The sequence below is a fragment of the Castor canadensis genome, chromosome 7 (genome assembly GCF_047511655.1).
Source record: "Castor canadensis chromosome 7, mCasCan1.hap1v2, whole genome shotgun sequence".
Taxonomy (NCBI): domain Eukaryota; kingdom Metazoa; phylum Chordata; class Mammalia; order Rodentia; family Castoridae; genus Castor; species Castor canadensis.
This window is the reverse complement of record NC_133392.1, coordinates 69,886,538-69,901,717: the sequence shown is the minus strand read 5'-3', so window position 1 is coordinate 69,901,717 and position 15,180 is coordinate 69,886,538.

The window sequence follows — 15,180 nt, the reverse complement described above, 5'->3', positions numbered from 1 at the left end:
TCGGCATCCAGGAAGACCCTAGACTCTACATTGCTTTCAAAAATGACTTTTTGCTTAATTTCTTTTTGTGGCCTATTGATACATTTTGTTTTCTATTTATTGAGGCCAAAACACACTTATACTCATAAACACATACATATATGTGTATGTATATATATATATATATATATATATATATATATACACACATATCTATATATACATATATATGCACAGACATATGCATATACAATATACATTATACAATATACATTAATGTATATTGTATGCTATGCAATGTACATTAAAACTTTTTTTCTTATAGTTTACTTGTGATTTCTATTTACTTTGGTTAAAAAAGTATTTCATACTATGAACTCATAGAGCCCTGTTGATAAGAAATCCCTATTCTCAATGGCTATTATTTTCAAAGCAAGAGCATAAAAAACTCCTCACAAATGCCAACTAAATTCTAATGATAAAACACCAGAACAGTCCATTCCAGTACATATTTCAAATAATATTTATGTAACCTGGTGACTTAGCTGAAAAGTCAAAATTTGTGGCCTAATCTTTATTTATAAATCTTGATGGTTAGATGCTAAGAATAAGAAATTTTTTTAACAGGAAAGAAATCCAACAATCACTGATACAACAGATCCCTGTGTTAAAATTTTATTTCAAAGTAACCTCAGGTTGTGCTTTTATTAATTTTATTGATGAAATTCTTATTTGAGTAGCTATAGGGAAATTTCAGGACAACAGCAAAACTGAGTAATAATCTTTCTCATAATAATCTAAGTAAACATTTTTTGAGTCACAAAGAGGCCTTGCCTCCTGTTCTTTGGGAAATAAATTCAATGGATATATGTTGAGAAGAGATTTAAGTTCTTTTGTACAAGACTTGAGTTTAAATAGAGTAGTAGAAGAATAATGTCAGCACCAAGTTGAATGCTATAAATAATGGGACTATTTCAGAAAAAAACATAACTCATTAGCCAGGTGCCAGAGACTCATGCTTGTAATCTTGGCTACTCAGGAGGCAGAGATCAGGGGGATTGCAGATTGAGCAGTCTAGAAAATTGGTTCTCAAGACTCTATCTCAAAAAACCCAGTACAGACTACATAAACCTAAAAAGCTTCTGCACAATGAAAGAAATGGTCCCCAGATTAATGAGGCAGGCCATTTGCCAGCTTTAAAATCTTTGCCAGCTATATACCTGATGAGGGATTGATAACCAGAATATACAGGGAGCTCAAAAAACTAAACTCCCCCCAAAATAAAAAAAAATGAATAAATGCTCAAAAGCCCTGGCCATAAAGGAAATGCAAATGAAAACTCCGTTAAGATTTCACCTCATACTTGTTAGAATAGCTACCATCAAGAACACAAACAACAACAAATGTTGGCGAGAATGTGGGGAAATAAGAACCCTCATACACTGCTTGTGGGAATGTAAGCTAGTACAACCACTATGGAAAACAGTATGGAGACTCCTCAAAAAACTAAAAATAGAACTGCTGTATGATCAGCAATTCCACTCCTAGGGATATACCCAGAGGAAAGTTAATCAGGCTACAATAAAGGCACCTGCACATTCATGTTTATTGCAGCACTATTCACAATAGCTAAGCTATGGAAACAGCCAAGATGCTCCACAACTGATGAATGGATTAAGAAAATACAATGGAATTTTATTGAGCCACAAAGAAGAGTGAAATTTTGTCATTTGCAGGTAAATGGTTGGAACTGGAAAACATCATTGTAAGTGAAGTTAGCCAGATTCAAAAGGCCAAAAGCCACATGTTTTCTTTCATATTTGGAATATAGACCTAATACAAATGCAGCAATATAATGCAAAACAGGTCACACTACAGGGAGGTCACATATGAGAGGGGGAGTAGAAAAGAAGAAACTTAAGAAGGTGAATATGGTTGATGTACTGTCTATATAAGAATCAATATATAATTTTTACAACTGCTGAAATCACCAAAAAAGGGATTAAGGTAGAAAGAAAAAAGAAAACCAAACAATTCAGGTTATAATACATACATACATACATACATGGAAATGTCACAATGAAACTCCCTGTAGAGCTATCTTAAACGAACAAAAATGCATTTTTCAAAAATGGAGAATAGGAAGGTAAAGCAGGTCTTTACCTGAGGGTTGGTACCAGTGATAGGGGAGAATGGTATTAGGAAAGGGTGTAGAAGGATGCATGTAATGGAAATAGTATGTACTCATGTATGAAAATGGAAGAATGAGACATGTTGAAACTATTCTAGGAACAGGGGAGGGAGTATAAAGGAGAATGATGGAGGGAGTGAATTCAACTATGATATATTGTAAGAACTTTTGTAAATGTTGCCATATACCCTGAGTACAACAATAATATGATAATAAAAAATACATACATGAATGAAAACTTTAAGACATAGAAAAGAAAAAAGAAATACCCAACATGAAAAAGGTGGTGGAGTGGCTCAAGTATTTGAGCACCTGCCTACTAAGTGTGCAACCCAGAGTTCAAACCCCAGTATTATGAAATGAAAAAAAAAAAGATAACACTTACTAATATGTTGTGCTGTAATAAACCAAATAAGAAACAGTTTTTACATTCTCTCTACTTAGTAGGAATTTCTTTATTTCTCCCTGTTTTTCAGCCTTAAATTCCCATATACACCTTTTGAAAAACAAAAAAGGCATCACATATGTATTTATTTGCTCCCCAATGAAGGAAGGGGAATTAGGTAACAAGTTGTGAGGCAAAGGTCATGATGCATGTAGATGGGATAGGCTGAAGTTCTCAGGGGGACTCGCAAAAGGTCTCTGTGCTCACTAGTGTTCAATATTCTCTACCTTTGATGCAGCACTACTCTTTATTCTGGTTGCATGAACGTGTATCTCACTGATTACAATCAATGCTTTACAGGTGCTGAAATATGCAAAGGAGAAAATAAAAAGCCTCATTGCATAATTTATTGCTTGTTTCCTTTAGATTCCTAAAATTATCATCCATAATTGTGATATCATGATTAATAGCAAAATATGAAAAATGACTTCTCAGTATATGAAAGGTTTGTTATAAAGAGTTCATATTATGATCGAAGACAGCTACTAACTCATAAAAAGCATTGGAAAACATATTGAATTAATTAATTTGTCAAAATATCATCAGCTTTATTACTACAGATAGTATATTTATATAAGGCTAAACCTTATGTAAAGCTATTTTCTAAATAATTGTTAGGGGTGAGCTATAAAGGCTGACAGCAAATGGATGACAAATAGATAACTCACAAGTATTACTGTTAAAAGATTGTATTAAATATTGAGTAGCTACAAAGATTATATATTGTATTGGTTTTAGTAATGAATGCAAAAATTAAACCCATGAGAAACTATGCATTTGAAGAAAGAAGAATTTCATTTCCTTTAAATTGAAGCCAATTTTATGCCCTTTTCTGGCCTGATTCTTTCTCCACTCCCAGAGGCAAAGTTGCTTTTTTTGGTTTCACTATGTGTATTTGTACTTCTGAACAACATATTATTTACTTTGCCTCTGAACTGAGTTTTTGCTCTAACAGTACATTCTTTAAATTTGTCTTTGAACCGATAACACCTTTTACTTCTTATTATTTTATTTTATGAATACAGCATAACTTAACTAACCTTTTTCCCTAAGTATTTTCTTGCATCCAAACATACACTATTAGAAAATGCTGCTTTTTAACATGATTATACCTGTTTCTGTACAAAATAAGCAAGTTTCTTTGGTGTATACACATTGAAAAGAAAATGGTCATCTTCATCTTTACCACCTAATGACTAAGTTGGATCAACTTTAACAATGAAAATTCAATGTGCTCCACTTTTTTGCCAATTAACAGAAACTCAGCTTTTGTTCATTGAAATGGTGTTTATGTGTGATGAATGGTGTTGTAATGTGACTTTATTTTGCCATTTGCTGAAACAATTTAGATTAATATGATTTGTTGGTCATGGATATCTTCATATGTAAATTGTGTTTTTAAAACTATCCAATTTGCTGTTTTCACATTGAGTTGTATGAGTTCATTGTATTTTTGTTTGTTTTAGATCTAGCAAATGCCTTTCTCTCACTATGTTGCCCCTCTTTTTACCCTTCTAATAATATCTTCTGAAGTTACACATTTTAACCTAGTCCAAATTATCAGTCTTTTACTTTCTGGGGAATGACGACTCATTCTCTTTTTGATAAAAGTTGTAACCATAGAGATCATAGATGTACACTCATATCTCTTCTAGAATCATGATTCTGTTTGCTTTGAAAGTTAGAGCCATGTTTCACTTGGACTAAAGTTTTGTGCTGCTATAAGGCAAAATCAAGTTTTAATTTTTAGATAATTAAAGAAACCAGGAAGGCTCCCACACCACCAGATGCCAGTTCCTAACCTGCTTGGAAGATGCAGAGCACCAGGTGAGCAAATAAGTGGCATGTGGTACTCCCTGGGACAAATCAGCATAGCCCCCTGGACAGACTGCTGACCCTGCCCAGGGAAAAAAGAAAAAAAAAACTGAATAATAAACAAGCAGCTGAAAAATAAAGAGGGTGGGGTGCCCTGAGCTCCAGAGAGTCGGGGAGGGGCACTCACTCACGTGAACTGTAAAGAAACAAACTGGCCAGAGAAGGCAGGTGTGGCACCACCTCCCCCAGTGTGCTTGGAGAGGGGAAGGCATCCAACAGCAGCTAAAGTGGCACACTCCACAGGAGAGTAGGGAAGGGACGCCTGCAATTTCAACAGGCAGGTAAGGCTGTATACTGGAGAAAACAAAAGGGGCAAGCATCCAGGAGAATTCTAAATAAACAAAACCTGCAGGGCTAGGTGAGTGTAAAGCTCATTCCTGAGATCTGCAATAAATAAAACCTGCAGCAGCAGCTGGCTGACAGAAGGTGGCAGGTAAGACACAGCCTCAGACAGACATTTACAAAGCTGTCTCGTCTCCAGACTACTTTTTTTTTTTCTTTGATGAGACAACGACAGAACTACTACTCAGACACCAACACCAGGTCTGGATGCTGAAGGACTAACACCAAAACTATTAAGACTGAAACTTTATTGCATTTGAACTTGGGAATTATTATTGTTATTATTATTATTATTATCCTCTCTCTGTCTCTCTAATGCCTGTTTGGCTCACTGTTGGTTAGTATACAATCTCTCCCTGTTTATTTCTTTGGCTCTGTTTTTTTGTTTTGGTTTTTTTCCTTTTTTCTTTACCTTCTTTGCTTTCTCTCTCCTCTTACCCTTCCATTATAGATATCATCATTATTACTATTACAAGCTAGACAATACTGAGTTACACACAGTACAGGGACAGTAACAGTAGCAAGGGGAATGATGGGAAGATGGAAAAAAGAAGAAAACCATTTTCCTACCAATAATAAATTAGTACAGGAAGCAGAGGGAAATGAAGAAAACAGATACCCAGATTCAGACTCCAACAAAACGAAGATAAACTATGTCAAAGAACCCAATGAAGCCCAATGGAACACTCTGGAAGAAAGAAGAAATCCTGTAAGTAATCAATGAGAATTTTACAGAGATGATACTCGATACGGTCAACCAAAAAGTACAGGAGACACTCAAGAAATTCCTAGACAACAAAAATAGAGAATTTGAGAAAGCACAAGAACAAATAAAAGAAACTATAGAAGCACTGTACAAACACCAAAGTGAAACAAAGAACATGATAAATAAAGAGATAAATGAACTCAGGATGAAAATAGACAATGTTAAAGAGGGAGAGATTCAGGATATGGAAAACCTCAGAAAAAAGAATGAAACAGAACTGCAAAACAAAATGGAAAGCCAATCCAGCAGACTAGAACAAAAAGAAGACAGAATCTCCAAACTCAAAGATAAAATGGTAATTAAAGGAAAAACCAAAGAACTATTAAACAATTCAAGACCTGTGAAAAGAAAATGCAAGAACTTACTGACTCCATCAAAAGAACAAACCTGAGAATCATGGGCATTGAAGAAGGAGAAGAGGTGCAAGCAAAAGGAATGCATAATATATTCAACAAAATAATAACAGAAAATTTCCCAAATCTAGAGAAAACTATGCCAATACAGGTACAGGAGTCCTCTAGGACACAAACAGACCTGACCAAAGTAGAACTACCCCACGACATGTTATCATTAAAACAACAAGTACAGAGAATAGAGAAAGAATATTGAAGGCTGTAAGACAGAAAAAACAAATAACATACAAAGGTAAACCCATCAAAATCACAGCAGACTTCTCAACGGAAACCTTAAAAGCAAAAAGAGCATGGAGTGAGGTCTTCTGGGCACTGAATGAAAATAACTTCAACCCTAGGGTATTCTACCCACCAAAACTATCATTCAAAATAGGTGGAGCAATAAAAGTCCTCCATGATGAGCAGAAACTAAAACAATATATAACCACAAAGCCACCACTACAAAAGATTCTTCAAGGGATTCTGCACACAGAAAGTGAAACCCAACATAACCATGAAAGGGCAGGCAGCACCAAACTATAGGAAAAGAAAAAGCAAGAAAGTAGAGCGTAACATTGATTAAGCTACACACAATCAAACCCTCAAACAACTAAGATAACTAAATGACAGGAATCACCACATACCTATCAATACTAACACTTAATGTTAAAGGACGTAATTCCCCCATCAAAAGGCACTGTTTGACAAACTGGATATAAAAGGAAGATCCAACAATTTGTTGTTTACGGGAGACCCATCTCATTGATAGAAACAAGCATAGGTTTAGGATGAAAGGCTGGAAGAAGATTTATCAAGCCAGTGGTCCCTGAAAACAGGCAGGAGTAGCAATACTTAGACAAAGTAGACTTCAAACCTACATTGATCAAAAGAGGTAAAGAAGGACATTCCATACTAATAAAAGGGGAAATAGACCAAAAGGAAATAACAATTATCAACCTATATGCACCCAATGTCAATGCACCCAATTTCATCAAACATACCCTGAAGGACCTAAAAGCATATATTAACTACAACACAGTGGTCGTGGGAGACTTTAACACCCCATTATCATCAATAAATAGGTCATCCAAACAAAAAGTCAATAAAGAAATTCTAGATCTAAAACATACAATAGATCAAATGGACTTAGTGGATGTCTACAGAACATTTCATCCAACTTCTACACAATATACATTTTTCTCAGCAGCCACAGAACCTTCTCCAAAATAGATCATATCCTAGGGCACAAAGCTAGCTGCAGCAAATATAAGAAAATAGACATTATTTTCTATTTTCTGCATTCTATCTGATTCACAATGCATTAAAACTAGAACTCAACAACAAAAGTAAAGACAAAAAACTTGCAAACAAGTGGAAACTGACCAATTCATTGCTTAATGAACAATGGGTCATTGCTGAAATAAAGAGGAAATTTAAAGGTTCCTGGAAGTCAAGTGGAAACTGACCAATTCATTGCTTAATGAACAATGGGTCATTGCTGAAATAAAGAGGAAATTTAAAGGTTCCTGGAAGTCAATGAAAATGAGAACACAACCTACTGGAACCTATGGGACACAGCAAAGGCAGTCCTGAGAGCAAAGTTTATAGCCATGAGTGCATATATTAAAAAGACAGAAAGATCTCAAATCAATCACCTAATGTTACATCTCAAACGCCTAGAAAAATTAATTGCTAATTAACTATGTTCACTTATGGTTTTGGAATTATTTTGCTGTTTTCATTGACCAATAGGTTATTTAAAAGTCTTTTTTTTTTTTTACTTTTTAATCATTTGGAAATTTCCCAGAAAACATTGTTAAATTTTAATTTAATTCTGTTACAGTAAGAGGACATATTTTAGATCAGCTTTTAAATTTTATTATATACCTAAGTATGAACATCTTGGTAACTGTTCTGTTTACAGATGAAAAGGCAGTTTATTATAATGTCCTGAGGTAGATTTTTCTGAAAATAGCTTGTAGGTCAAGTTGGTTGATAGTGTTGTTCAACTGTTCTATTTTTTTATTTACTTTTTGTCTATTTGTCATCTATTAATCAGAGAGGGCTGATGAAATCTCTAAATATAGGTATAATTTCTATTTTCTTTTCCTTTTTACCATTTTTTTGTTTCATGAGTTCTGAAGTTCTATCCTTTCATTATATTGACTACTTCATTATGAACTATATTTCCTCATTCTTTATAATTTGTCTTATGATTAAATCTTTGGTATTAATTCAATCATCTCACCTTTGTTTTTCTTCGTTTTAGCAATTCCATACTTTAATCAACTTATGTCATTTTGTTTAATGATTTTCCTTTTTTGCTGTTAGCAACATGTATTGAAGGCTTTTTCTTTTAACCACTGGGAGAATCTCTGCCTTGTAATTGTAATGTTTATGTCATTTTCCTTGAATACAGTTAAGTGACATAAATTGATTAAATCTAGCATCATGCTGTTTTTTTCTCTTTGTCACATCTGTTGTTTTTTTCCCTCTATTGATGTCTATTTTTGTATTTTAAATACTTTTATTCATACCATTGGTTTATTATCATTTTTTATTTTAATAATATTTTCTCTAAGATCTACAATATATTTTTAACTATGATAGCTTATTTTTTATAACATTTAATGATTATTGAAAGATCTTTGAAACTATATCCTACAATTTCTCATTTTTATCATCTGTTGCATTTCTACACTGGTAAATCTTTTAAGATTTAAAAGTCATAAACACTTAATTGCCTGTTTTAATGTTCTTTATTACTTGTATAATCAAAATTTCAATCTGATTTTATACCCCTTGTACCTGAAGAATTTTCTGTAGCATTTCTTGTAGTGATGATCTCCCAGTCATTAATTTTTTCACTTCAATTTCTATGAAAGAAAAATAGTTTTCCTCCACTTTGAAAGTTAATTTGTTGGCCAATGTATGTTATGTTGAAAGATTTTATTCTTTTGTTATTGAAAAGATTTCACTTCAGTTCTTAAAATTTTCTAAAACTTCTTGTTAAAAATGCTTTTAAATAATGTAAAGAATATTTGTAAATATAGACTATATTATACTATTTTTAAATTTTCTAGGAAGAAGATTTTTATTTTGTTCCTCCTTGACAGTTTTTAAAACTTATTAATTCAATAATCTGTCACTGCCACTTTTTTCTCAGAAGATTTTGACTTGCTATATTAAAAATTATTTTCAAAAAATAAATTCTGAAATATCTCATATCTGGCACTGTTCTAAATACTATGATAGGTGGTGATGTACACAAGCTATAAAACAAGAAATATCTGTTCTGAAGAATTTACATTCAGCGAAGATATACAGATATAAAAATAAGTAAATGTATATATACATGCATGCATAAATGTATCCTCTTAATTAGTTTGCCAGGTTCTGTTCTAGTAACTGTAATATTTACTTTATATATCTAATCGTGTGTCATTTTCTGCAAGTCAGTTTGCAATAATTTACTTCTGATTCCATTGATGTTTTCAGCAACTCATAATAATCCCCAGAAATTGTGATTCAAGACCAGATAGGGCAAAAGTTAACAACATTCTGTTTCAAAAACAAGCTGAGCATGGTGGCACACAGCTGTCATCTTAGTTATTCAGGAAGAGGAGGTAGGAGGTCGGAAGCTTGAGACCAACTCAGTCAAAAGTATGAGACACTTTCTGAAAAACAAACTAAAAGCAAAAGGACTGGAGACATTGCTTAAGTTATATGTGTATAGTGGTTTAGTGTTTACCTAGCAAGCTCATGGTCCTGAGTTCAACTCCTATTATCACCCCCCCAAAAAATGTATTATACTCCCCTTTATTTAATGGTAGCTTTCTTTTTTAGCCTTTACCGAATAAATATTTTATATCATTTTACTTTTAACCTTTCTTATTTTTATATTTTGTTTCTCATAAACAGCTAATAATATAAATCACTTATTTTACTCTCATATTCTGTTTTTACAATATTATCTTGTTATATCATTTATATTAGCAGTTATCTGATCATAAACTTTCTACTTACAGTGCTTCTCTGGTCTTCTTTTTGTCCACTGTACACTGAAGGGAATGGAGGGGGTCATGCTCATCTGGTCTCCATGAAAATTACCGTGAGTACTTGGCACAGTGCTCAGAATTCTTGTTTTAACTTAGTTTTAGCCCAAAAATTCATTAATTTCTGTAAAAAAAATTTACACTTAAAGTTCATTCTTTTTCTTTTCTTCAATGCTTTAGTCTTTTCAGCAGATGTTGATGTGATTAAACATATTTCTAGAAGAAAATAGATTAGGAGCAGCTTAGGGCTGGGTGATTCACAAAGAAATGGGAGAGATTGCTAAATGGTATGAAGTTTCTTTCAGAGAAAAAATAATGTTTCAGAATTATCCATACTATTTTTTACAGGGTCTGATGGATAAAGCTTCTATTTCTCTGCCATTTTGCCTCTCTCCAACATTTCAAAATTTGATTGTGATTATGGTGATATAACTGTAAATATACTAGAAGCTAATGAGATTTATACTTTCGAAAGGCAAGTTTTATGGTATTTATTTAAAATATGCAATTCTGAGATGACTATTGAAAAATAAGAAAATACACTATTGATAAATTATACATAAAAAACTTGACCTCACAATTTTTTTTTTCAGTGCTAGGAGTAAAACCCAGGACTATGCTCATGCTAAGAAGGAGGTCTACCACTCAGCTACAGCTCCAGCCCCCACATCTTTCATTTCTAATCTACATCAGTATTTTACTTAAATTCCCCCAATACCTTCTCCTTTATCCCTCCTCATATATATTATATTATATTATATCATATCATATCATATCATATATTATATTATGTATTATAAAATGAAACCAACCAAATACTGTTTGAAAAGGGGGAGGAGGAGAAGGAGGATTAAAGGAATATAATAAGGAGTAATAGAGGAGGTGAACATTTTCCAAAGTAGAGAGTATACATCTATGGAATTATCACAATGACACTCCTTTGTATCATTAATGTACACTAATAAAAAAATAAATATTTAAAAAATACTTAAACTGTTGAATTTGAGTAAATATGGTAGAGTTAAAAATGCAAAATTTACCTTTACATTAAGTTTCACCTTTGCACATCCAAATCACTTTACATTATGCAGCCAACAAAAGTGTCTGGGGATTTTGTTAGTCAGACTTTTCTTCATTGTGACCTAACAGCTCACATAAGCAGCTCAAGGGAGGAGGTATATATTATGGCTATTGGCTTCAGGGTTTTAGGCCATCATGTGAGGAAGACATGGTGGATGAACTATGAAGCAGACAAGGAGGAGGGGACCAGGGACCAGGTAAAATCTTCTAATGCATGCCCCCCAGTGACCAACTTCTTCCAGCTAGGCCCCACCTCCTAAAGTTTCCACTACCTCCCACAATAGTACTAGAGTTAGGGACCAGGTGATCAATACATGAGCCTAAGAGGGACATTTCTTATTCAAATGATGACATTCTGTCCCTGGCTATTTCATTAAGCAAAATGCATTTGGTCCATCTCCAGACTCTCCAAAATCTTAACAGTTTCAATATTCTTCAAAATTCAAGTCCAATTAATATGGTGAAAGAAATTTCAAAGCAATCCAGCATTCAGGCTGTGGCATGATTATTGCTAGCTGCTTTTAGCCCAGTTTATGGTGAAAATATGGAACAAAAAGAAGAGCAAAAAGACTTGAAAACTTGCAATTTGGTCAGAAAAACCAGAACAAAGTTGAGGCTAAGAAAAGCATGGTTTCTAAAGAAATTAGCACCATTAAAAGAAAGTCAAGTATTTGGTGTTGGGATGATAGGAAAGATGACATGAGGACATCTCAAGAAATGGCCAGACTCTACCTGTGTTACTTTTATTATAGTTGCTATAAACAAATAGATGAGGATACCAATTTAAAAAGGAAATTATTTTACCTCATGGCATCAGAGGTTTCAGTACATAATCCTTGGCTCTGTTGGTTCTGGGCCTGTGGTGAGGTAGAACTTCATGGTGGTGGGAGCATTAGCAGAGGCTACCTACCTCATGGAAGAGAAAAGACAGAGAGTGGCCTAGAATAGGAAACAGTCCCTAAGGACACAGCCCCTCTGACCTACTTTTCTTCCCAGTTCCTATCTCCTACAGATTCCAGAATCTTCCAAATTGCTACCACCTAAATACCAACCTTTCAATACATGAACCATTTGGGGGAACATTTTCAATCCAAACCATAACACCACTCATCTCAGACTCAAGGGTATGAAAGAGGAAACTCATTTGAAATACTTTCCCTTGAGAGGAGAGCAACTATACTCTGTCCTTCACGCACAGGGTCACCTAGAGAAGGGTTTCCCCAGGATGTGTTTCACTGTGCACTGCCACTCAGTCATTGGAGGCCAGTGAAGCTGTGGGCCCAGCTGCCAACCAAGATGGCAGCAGACCTTGGCATCATTCATATGATGCTGATTTTGTAGGCATGAATCAAAGAATTAAAGTGTTGTGGACACTTCAACCAATATTTCAAAGGAAAGCCTGGGAAGCCAGGCAATGTGTGACAGAATCTGGGTCCCTGTGCGCAACTCCTGAGAAAGTAACATGTGAGGCCATGAAGGTGAAGCCTCAGCTGCAGTGGAGACCCCAGAATGTTGGAGATGTCAGGAATGCTGCAAACAGTTTAGTGGAGAAAGTCCAAGTTAGAGGCAAATATGGATTACAAATGCCAAGGCTGTATGCGTGGGGTTTTCTGAGCCTTATGGAGTTCCCATCATGTCACTGCATGCCTGGGTCCCAGATACAGTTCTATAGTATTTAATATTTGCCCTGCTAGAATTGAGTCTTACTTTGGTCTGACTCTTCCTTGGCATTCACCTATGCCTCCCTTTAGGAATGGGAATTTTTATTTCATATCATTGTGCTTTGGAAGTATGTAACTTTCTTTTTGATTTGTCAGGGGCTTACAGATAAGAGTTTGCCTTGAGTCATAGATGATTTTGAACTTGGACTCAAGAAAGGTTGAACCTGTCAAGACTATGAGTACTCTTGGAGATGGACTAAATGTGTTTTTTATTACGACATGGACATAGTCTTTAAGGGCCAGGGGTGGAATGTTATGGTTTAAGGAGTCAAAACTCTATCTTTTATAAAAACAGTATTAGTATAACTATATTATTAATGAATGAATTAAGATCACAATCATGTGAGAGAAATATAAACTTCAGTTTATAATATAAACATGTTTTGGTTAGATGAAGTTGACTCTAACCTTAATTTTCATGTTCTGTAAATTTCAGTTTCTTACATTTTGAAGTTGGTTAATCTACTTTGAAACAATGTCATAATAAATAACTGTCACAAGTGGATATTCACAAAATTACTCTATATTTATCAGTGAAACCATGTCAGGCTCATTTGGGGAAGAAAAGCATTGCAATACTAAAAATATAATAATCTAAATTTTTCTATTTCATTTTGGATCAAATTTAGAAAGTTGTCTTTTTAATGAATTTTCAATTACATGTTAATTCTTATATTTGTTTTCCTTCAGGATCCACAGGAGATTAGCTCCAAGACAGATCACCACTACCATACTTCAGATATCAAAACCCTTTGATACTTTTGTAAAATTGTATGGTATTTGCGTATAACCTATGCACATTCTCCTGTATACTTTAAATCATTTTTAGATTACAATAATAACCTAATACAATGCAACAATATCTAAATAGTTGTTATACTATATTGTTTAGAGAATAATGAGAAGAAAAATGTCTGTACATGTTCAGTAAGACACATTTTTTCCCTTTTTTGCAGCACTGGGAATTGAACTCAGGGCTCCACCCTTGGTAGGCAAGGGCTCTACTAATTGACTCTTGCCTCCAGTCCTTTTGCTTTTTTAGTTTGCTTTTCAGATGGAATACCATGCTAACTTTGCCAAGACTGGCCTCAAATTGCAATCCTCCTATCTCTGCTACCTTAGTAGCTGGTACCACTGTCATGTGCCACCATGCCCAGCCATGATCACAATTTTTTCCTAATATTTTTGATCCATGGTTGGTTGGATCCACAGATATAGAATCATGGATACAGAGGGCTCACTATTTTTTATTTCCTGATGACTGCTCAGTTCTTAGTTTGGATGTCAGTGAATATATTAATCACAGGTATTTTTAAGCCCCTGTATAATATCTTCAATAACTGGGTCATCTAAGGGTATGTTTATATTGTCTGTTTTTCCTCCTGGTTTCTATTAAAAAGTTATTTTTAAATAACTACTACCATGTTATAAGCAAGTCCAAAACTGAGTGTCTGTTATTGCTCTTCAATCTACCAGTCATTTCACTTTTAGTTCTATCTATATATCTGTGGTCAGCTGGGTGTAAGGTTGGTTATTTGCTGATCATAGCTTCAGTGTTTCATAATTTTGGTATAAACTTTTACATTGGCCTTAATTGAGATAAATGAGCTGTCTTCCATGTGATCTCTCATTGTCCAGCATGCTAGCTCAGGGTAGTTGAGAGAGAGAGAGAGAGAGAGAGAGAGACATTATCATTTCCAACATATATTTTATCCATCGCAGCTAATCGCAAGGTCTACCTAGTCGCAATGGTTGGGGGAAAGTATATCCCACCTCCCAATGGAACAAGCAGAAATGTAATTAGGGTAACTTTTGAAATCATTAAATTGTAATCTTATGTTAATACTGTTATTGAATTCCAATTGTTGTATATAAAACATTTTAGGGATCATAGATGCTATCCTCCTGCAGAAAGTCTTCACCCTATCCTATAGATGACCATAGAGCAACAGATTACCTCAATGCTTTCCAGAATTTTGTTCATTAAAGGCTTCTTTTCAGCTTTTGAGAGGATGTATTTATTTATGTTTTCCCTACTCCTACTAAGTTTCTGACCTCCTGTGAGTACAATTTAATGACCTGTAGTGGCTCTTAGGGCCCCTCATTTTTGTTGAGTCTGAATTCAAATATTTATCTCTCCTGCACCTCTACATTACTAAAAATTGTGTCTTCTTTTCAGCTTTTTCCATTTGACTATTTAGCTTCTAATGCTTTGGACCTAAATTATAAGTGACCAAAGATGGAAACCTGTGTTGAGAATTGATCTCACAGCTTTGCAATTGCCTTTTTTCTTTCAGATCTAAGCCTCCTAAATCCACATGATTTAGGTAACCC